The 7,147-nt window shown below is 45.4% G+C and overlaps 1 long non-coding RNA gene across 1 annotated transcript; it reads left to right on the top strand.

The window, feature by feature from the left end:
- The first annotated feature begins 3,794 nt into the window (after positions 1 to 3,794).
- On the top strand, positions 3,795 to 4,883 carry LOC131464342 (uncharacterized). The gene is made up of 2 exons (XR_009241162.1): positions 3,795 to 4,080; positions 4,597 to 4,883. It is a non-coding gene; the product is annotated as an uncharacterized LOC131464342 (long non-coding RNA).
- The last annotated feature ends 2,264 nt before the right edge of the window (positions 4,884 to 7,147 follow it).

The raw sequence follows: 7,147 nt of genomic DNA, 5'->3' as shown, positions 1-7,147 counted from the left end.
ATAATTAAAATTTGATAGTATAGTTTTTATCAACACTCTCTGCTGCTGACTATATAAATTACATTGTATTGCATAAACATGTCATCATTGACTGTATAAACTTGTAACTTGATACAGTTGTGTATCTGCTCCTGGTCTCTACCTCATCTCCCTCTTGTCCTTTCTGTCCCCCACCTCTCCTCTGTCCCCCATTTTCCTTTCACCCCAACCAGTTGAGGCAGATGGCTGCACATCTCTGAGCCAGGTTCTGTCAGAGACATCATCAAAAATAGATTATTACCCTTACCATTGTTGGTAATCTAACAAAAAGTGAACATTAACCCTGGATTACTCAAAAAGTACACAGTAAAAGTATTTCATATTTTCTTGTGTATGAATAACAAGAGGTACTACTCATAAAAGATGTGAATTTTATACATCATCAAAAATGGAGGATTACCCCTACCCTTGTTGGTAATCAAACAAAAGGTGAACTTTGACCCTGGATTACTCAACATGTACACAGTAAAAGTACTTAATATCTTCTTGTGTATGAAGTACAAGAGACACTACTCATAAAATATCTGAATTTTATATGTGATCAAAATGGATGATTGCCCTTACCCTTGTTGGTAATCTAACCCTAACCCTAAAGAGAATGAATACCCTGATTTTTGTTGCAAAATGGGAACTTTGACCCTGAATTACTCAAAAAGTACACAGTAAAAGTATTTCATATTTCCTTGTGTATGAAAAACAAGAGGCAGTACTCATAAAAGATGAATTGTATACCTCATCAAAAATGGATGATCACCCTTACCCTTGTGTGTAATCTAACCATCACCCTCACAGATTTCAATAACCATCTACACCCACTACAGCTACACACAACAGGATACATAACAACACAACATGGATGGATGAATGGATGAAAAACACAATGTTAATGTTGCAGGACCACTACCAAATCCACCATAACTTCTCGTCTCTCCACACCCCGTAACCCATGGCCCTCGAAATTGCCACTGGTTGGGCCAGGAAACGCTACAGCCCCAGGCTGATGCAGCAAACACTGCACTGCACTGTCCACCGCCTGCTACAGACTCCACCACAGCGACCCAGTACCATCTCTCACACTGCCCCCCCACCCCAGCACCAAAGCAGAAACCACCTGGACCTTACCCTCCCCACTATCCCAGAAGACGAAACCCATTTCCCCAGCCTACCACCACCCCAGGCCCCTCAGAGACTCCATCTACCGGGGCACCAGATCAACCCCTCCACCATCTGAAAACACACCATCCACTCCTCCCCATACCCACCAGGACTGAAACCCGGATCACAGCCCCCGTCACACCCATATCTCCCATCCTCCCCCTAACCCCACCAACAACTTCCCACCCCAAGCCAATGACCGTACAGCCCCCCCTCACCGAAGCACCCACTGTCATAAAATGCACCCTAGTGGAGGTGGAGGCCCAGATACACGCCCCCCACTCGCCAGACAAGAAACCCACCCATACCCCAGAACTCCTATCCTTCTCAGTTAACAGCACAACCAATGTTTTCGACAATAATCCCAGACAACATTTCTCCCTTTTCCTCGCAGGCAGATGATGCTGGCGTCCCAGACCAATCGGCGGTGCAGCTGACCCCACCAAAACATACACATGTGGAGTGGGCAACGATGACAACCGGGTCCGCTAAGGTCAATCACGATCAAAATGCCCCTGCTGAGCCCTCCACTCAACAACCTAGTGGGGTCGCACTGCCTGCCGAGGAAGTCCTGGACGCTGGCCCATCTGCATCACCGGTCCCCCATGACAGCATCCCCCTCCCCCCACCCCACTCCAGTACTAACAATGTCCCCAGCCTCTTGCCCACCCATGGCCTCCAGCCCCCTACTGGATCACCCCACTTTTCCCAACTGTCTCACCATCCCTCTACAGACCAAATTACCATATTGCATGTCCCAACAGGAAAATCCAGGATTGGTTCTTCAAACCCAGAAGGCCAATCCTGGTACTCTGGGATTCCAATATCAACCATATCCCTGTCCACACCAACCCCCTCATCAATATCATCGACGGATCAAATTACTGGACTACTTCAACCCACACTCAGACTTCAGACCCTCACAGTTCTCCCACCCCTCACACTGGGAACCAGATTGGACCACCCTCAACACACACTAATACGGACAGATAGAAAGACACTGCCACACTTTTGGCCCCCGACAGACGTCTCAGACAATCTGTCAGAGGCCGAACGCAAAGCCCTGACACAACTCAAACATAACCAAAACATAATAATAAAACCAGCAGACAAGGGCTCCAAAACCATAATCATGGACAGACAACAATATCGGACTGAAGCATACAGACAACTACACAACACCACACATTACAAACTCCTGGACAGTACCATTCAACCCCAGACACAGACTAAACTCCAGACCATTATTCAGACTGTACAATAAAAAATTCATATCATCCAAACAAAACTACTACACTATCTCTTCTGACCAGAAAACCCTCGACCCCGCTACTTTTATTTACTGCCAAAAATCCATAAGGAACCCAAGACCTGGACCATCCCCTTTGAAGTTCCTCCCGGCAGACCCATCGTCTCAGACTGCAACAGCACAACTTACAAGGTAACTGAATACATCGACCACTTTTTAGGACCCCTCTCCACCAAACACCCCAGCTACATCAAGGACACGTACCACTTTCTGGACACAATTAGATCCCAATTATCCCCCACCAGGCTTATCTGTTCACAATAGACATCGATAATCTCTACACAAACATTAGCACCACCCTAGGCCTGCAAGTCATCTCCACCATTTTCAACAAACATCCAGACAAAGACAGACCCAGTCAAGAATTATTACAACTACTCAAGCTCTGTCTCAATAATAACGACTTTCTGTTTAACAATAAATTCTACATCCATGGGACAGCCATGGGTCAGAGATTTGCACCATCATACACAAATCTCTACATGAACGAGTGGGAGCGAGAATTACTGGCCAAGTGTCCCCTGCAACCCACCCTTTACCTCTGTTTTCTGGATGACATTTTCGGTATCTGGCCCCACGACATCACCCACTTTCCGGAATTCATAAACCTGAACAACCACCACCCCTCCATCAAAATCACACACACCATAGACCCACACACAATCAACTTCTTAGAGACAACAATATTTTTTCAGCCATCCAACACTACTCACAAAACAATAGCAACAAAAGTATATTTCAAACCTACGGACACACATCCAAAACACACCTTTAAAGGCATCATTAAATCCCAAATTATCCGCTTTCACCGCATCTGCTCCAATCCATCTGATTTCCACCAGTCCACCAGTACCCTCTTCCGTAGCCTCCGTTCTAGAGGGTACTCCAAACGCTTCCTGCGCAACGTCAAATCCACGACCTTGGCTACTCTCGCTCCTACTCGCTCAACCCACCCACCCCAGGTCACCGGCTCTGGACTGCCTCCACCTCCTCCGCCTAACCCCAACCTCTCTTCCCCCTACTCTAAACAGGGTCTGCATCCTACCCACATCCCCCACCCTAATCTTAACCTTGACCCTGGGATGGGGATGAGGGAGGGGGGTCTTTTTTGTTGCTTGGTGCCCTGGAATCCCTATGCTGGTAACTCTAACATACAGTTGTGTGAAGAAGTGTTTGCCCCCTTCCTGATTTCTTATTTTGTTGCATGTTTGTCACACTTAAATGTTTCAGATCATCAAACAAATTTAAATATTAGTCAAAGACAACACAATGTAGCAGTATGAGCGTTGTGTTACTTTCCCCCTCGCTCATTTTCGTTTATTGGTTGCTATGGTAACACTTCCGGTAATCATTGAGGCAGCCGGTACAAAAGCGTAGTCCGCTCGCCGGCTCTTCCTCTGCTCCCATTGTCGCCTGTCACTTTTAGTGTGAGGTCACGTCTCCGATCGGGCGACTGGTTGGGTGCTGCTCCGTGCTGTGTGTGCACGCTGCTGTGGGTTGATCGGCAGTGGTGCATGCTGGCAGCTGCCTGAAGCTCTCTTCCTTTTCCTCTCGTGAGCGTTTGTTACTACAAGAAGGTGATCTTAACCACCTAACGGCCGCTGCTGCTTTGTAGCCACTGAGTTTTGGTTCGTGTTGGTGGCCGCTGCGGGCTCGTGTGGCGTCATTCGGTGGCCGTCGGAAACGTTACCGCCGACTGCCAGCCCAAGCATACGCCGGGCCAAAGCAATCGTTCGGCTGCAGCCCCGCACGACTGTTTTTTACCGGGGATTTTCCCCCTTATACGGAGCGAGTGTGTGTGTGTGTGTGTGTGTGTGTGTGTGGGAGAAAGTGTGCAATATTGTTTTTGGGTATTGTGTCTGGGTTAAATGGGATTTTGTTTATGTAATTTTATTTAGTTAATTTCAAGATTGTGTTTTGTAATTTAAGTAATTTGATTTTGTTTTGGTTTTCTTTCATTTTCTTTTTCCTTGTCAGTAGTGAAGTTATGTGATTTATTTAGGCCTGTGACCTACCCGTGTTTAGTTCTGTTTTGCTTTTGTTATGAATGTATGAATCCCCACTAATTTGTTATTATCCTCCTCCTGTTTCAGTTGCTGTAGGCCGGTGGTGGTGGTGCTGGTGGTCTGGTGGTGGCATCCTCCCGTCTTGTCTTGCTGTGTCCCTGGGAGTGGGTTTTCGTCACTGAGAGTGTCTGCCACGTGTGCTTGGTGATTATTGTGGTGTTTTTCTTTGGTGGATCCCTGCCCTAGCCTTCGTCCACTCACTTTGGCCTCAGCCCTGTTAAGGTTCTTTTCCCCCCATTTTTGTTGGTGTGAATGAGTTTTATTGAAGTTTTTAGGATTATTGTTTAATAAAAGAAACATATGTTAACTTGGAACCACGTCTCTTGCCCCCTCAGTAACCCGAACTGTGTGCCTTTATAATATTACCTAGTAATTCCCTGGGTGAAATTCCCGGGGTGGCGTTGTCGAGCTTCTAATAATTTCTTACTTTATCGCCTACCCGCGCCACAACAAGTAAACACAATGCGGTTTTTAAATGCAGGTTTTTATTATTAAGGGAGGGGAAAAAAAATCCAAACCCACAATTTAACTGTGGTTTAATTTCTCTAGCCACACCCAGGCCTAATTACTGCCATACCTGTTCCCAATCAACAAATCACTTAAATAGGACCTGCCTGACAAAGTGAAGTAGAAACAAAAGATCCTCGAAATCTAGACATCATGCTGAGATCCAAAGAAATTCAGGAACAAATGAGAAAGAAAGTAATTGAGATCTAATAGTCTGGAAAACGTTATAAAGCCATTTCTAAAGCTTTGGGACTCCAGCAAACCACAGTGAGAGCCATTATCCACAAATTTAGAAAACATGGAACAGTGGTGAATCTTCCCAGGAGCGGCCGGCCGACAAAAATTACCCCAAGAGCGCAGCGCCGACTCATCCAAGAGGTCACAAAAGACCCCACAACAACATCCAAAGTACTGCAGGCCTCACTTGCCTCAGTTAAGGTCAGTGTTCATGACTCCACCATTAGAAATAGACTGGGCAAAAATGGCCTTCCAAGACAAAAACCACTGTTGAGCAAAAAGAACATGAAGGCCCGTCTCAATTTTGCCAAAAAAACATCTTGATGATCCCCAAGACTTTTGTGAAAATACTCTGTGGACTGACGAGACAAAAGTTGAACATTTTGGAAGGTGTGTGTCCCATTACATCTGGCGTAAAAATAACACCACATTTCAGAAAAAGAACATCATACCAGCTTCAGGACCTGGAAGATTTGCTGTGATAAATGGAACCATGAATTCTGCTGTCTAGCAAAAAATCCTGAAGGAAAAGTCTGAAGAAATTCAGAGCTAGATAAAAGCAAACTTCAGACATTTCTGATATTGTGCACCATCTGAATTACAACAATTCTGCAAAGATGAGTGGGCCAAAATTCCTCATCTTACCCATCTAAGTTTTAATTCTTTTATCTTTATTTTATCCTTTTTAACCTTCACTCCTTCCTTGTTCCAAGGATGCTGTCCTCCCCAGGGTCCCATGCGGCTGAGACTGGACTTGAACCCAGGTCGCCCATGGCACAGCCAGCATCCCAGCCACTCCATCATCCACCTGCCTACTTCACAAATTTTGGGATGAATTGTAATTTTAGGAGCAGTTTTAGTGCAAAATACTTTTACTTTTACTTAAGTATATATTTGAAGAAAGAACGGTACTTGTACGCCGTCGATTTGGTGACGGTCATTTTATTTTTTAATATCTTTTTTATTATTACATGCGCAATCTTTTTTGTCTCCCTGTTGGCTATGGCTGACAAAATCTTGCCAATTAAATGCAGCCAGTTGAGTCACATGACGGCAACAGTTGTTAGCCGCTCAGCGGTTAGCCACAGATTTCGGCTCCAAGTGGACTTCAAATACACCAGCGGCTCGTTGTTTACTGTGTCCGACACTGAGTCTCTGGTCTCCGGTTTCTGGTCTCCTGTCTCCGGGTTTCTGTTGTACACTCCGGTCACCGGGTTTCAGCTCTCAGCTGTCATACCTTTACCATACCGATGTATCTGAAATGGATAATCGTAATTCATTGTACTTTTATTTAAAGGGTGATGTATTTAATTTCCCAAAGAATTAATGTATTCTTGTTTTAGTTCAATCTTTATTTATTTTATTATAAAGGCCACACAGAGTGGCGTCAGAGGACCCACAATTTGCCCAGAAAGTAAGAATAATTCACCAAATAATCAAAACAATGCACCACCTCAAGAATGTTAAAAACAGGGTCCCTAACTCCACTTCGAGGTATGATCCTTAACTTAATGGACAGTATTAAGCCGACTTTCCCGGACCCACAGACAGTGCTGGTGATCGAGGGAAACGCATGGTACTGGGAACAGAACACCATTATTATTTTAAATGATCACTGCGTGTTCGCAGTGGTCAGAGACAACGCTATCAGTGAACTGTGTAGGTTTTCCAATGTTGAGTTGGAGGGGGCTTTCAAAGTGGCCAAGGTTTGAGCACGCAGAAATCTGGGCCGTGGACTCTGGAATATTGGGAGATCTATCTCACAGCCAACGCTGCACAGCTCTCTCCTACAGCTTCATCCACACGGGCTGCAGCAGCATCTCCTCCTTCCTAC

This window comes from Solea solea, chromosome 8 (genome assembly GCF_958295425.1).
Source record: "Solea solea chromosome 8, fSolSol10.1, whole genome shotgun sequence".
NCBI lineage: Eukaryota > Metazoa > Chordata > Actinopteri > Pleuronectiformes > Soleidae > Solea > Solea solea.
This window is presented reverse-complemented; position numbering and strand designations above follow the sequence as displayed.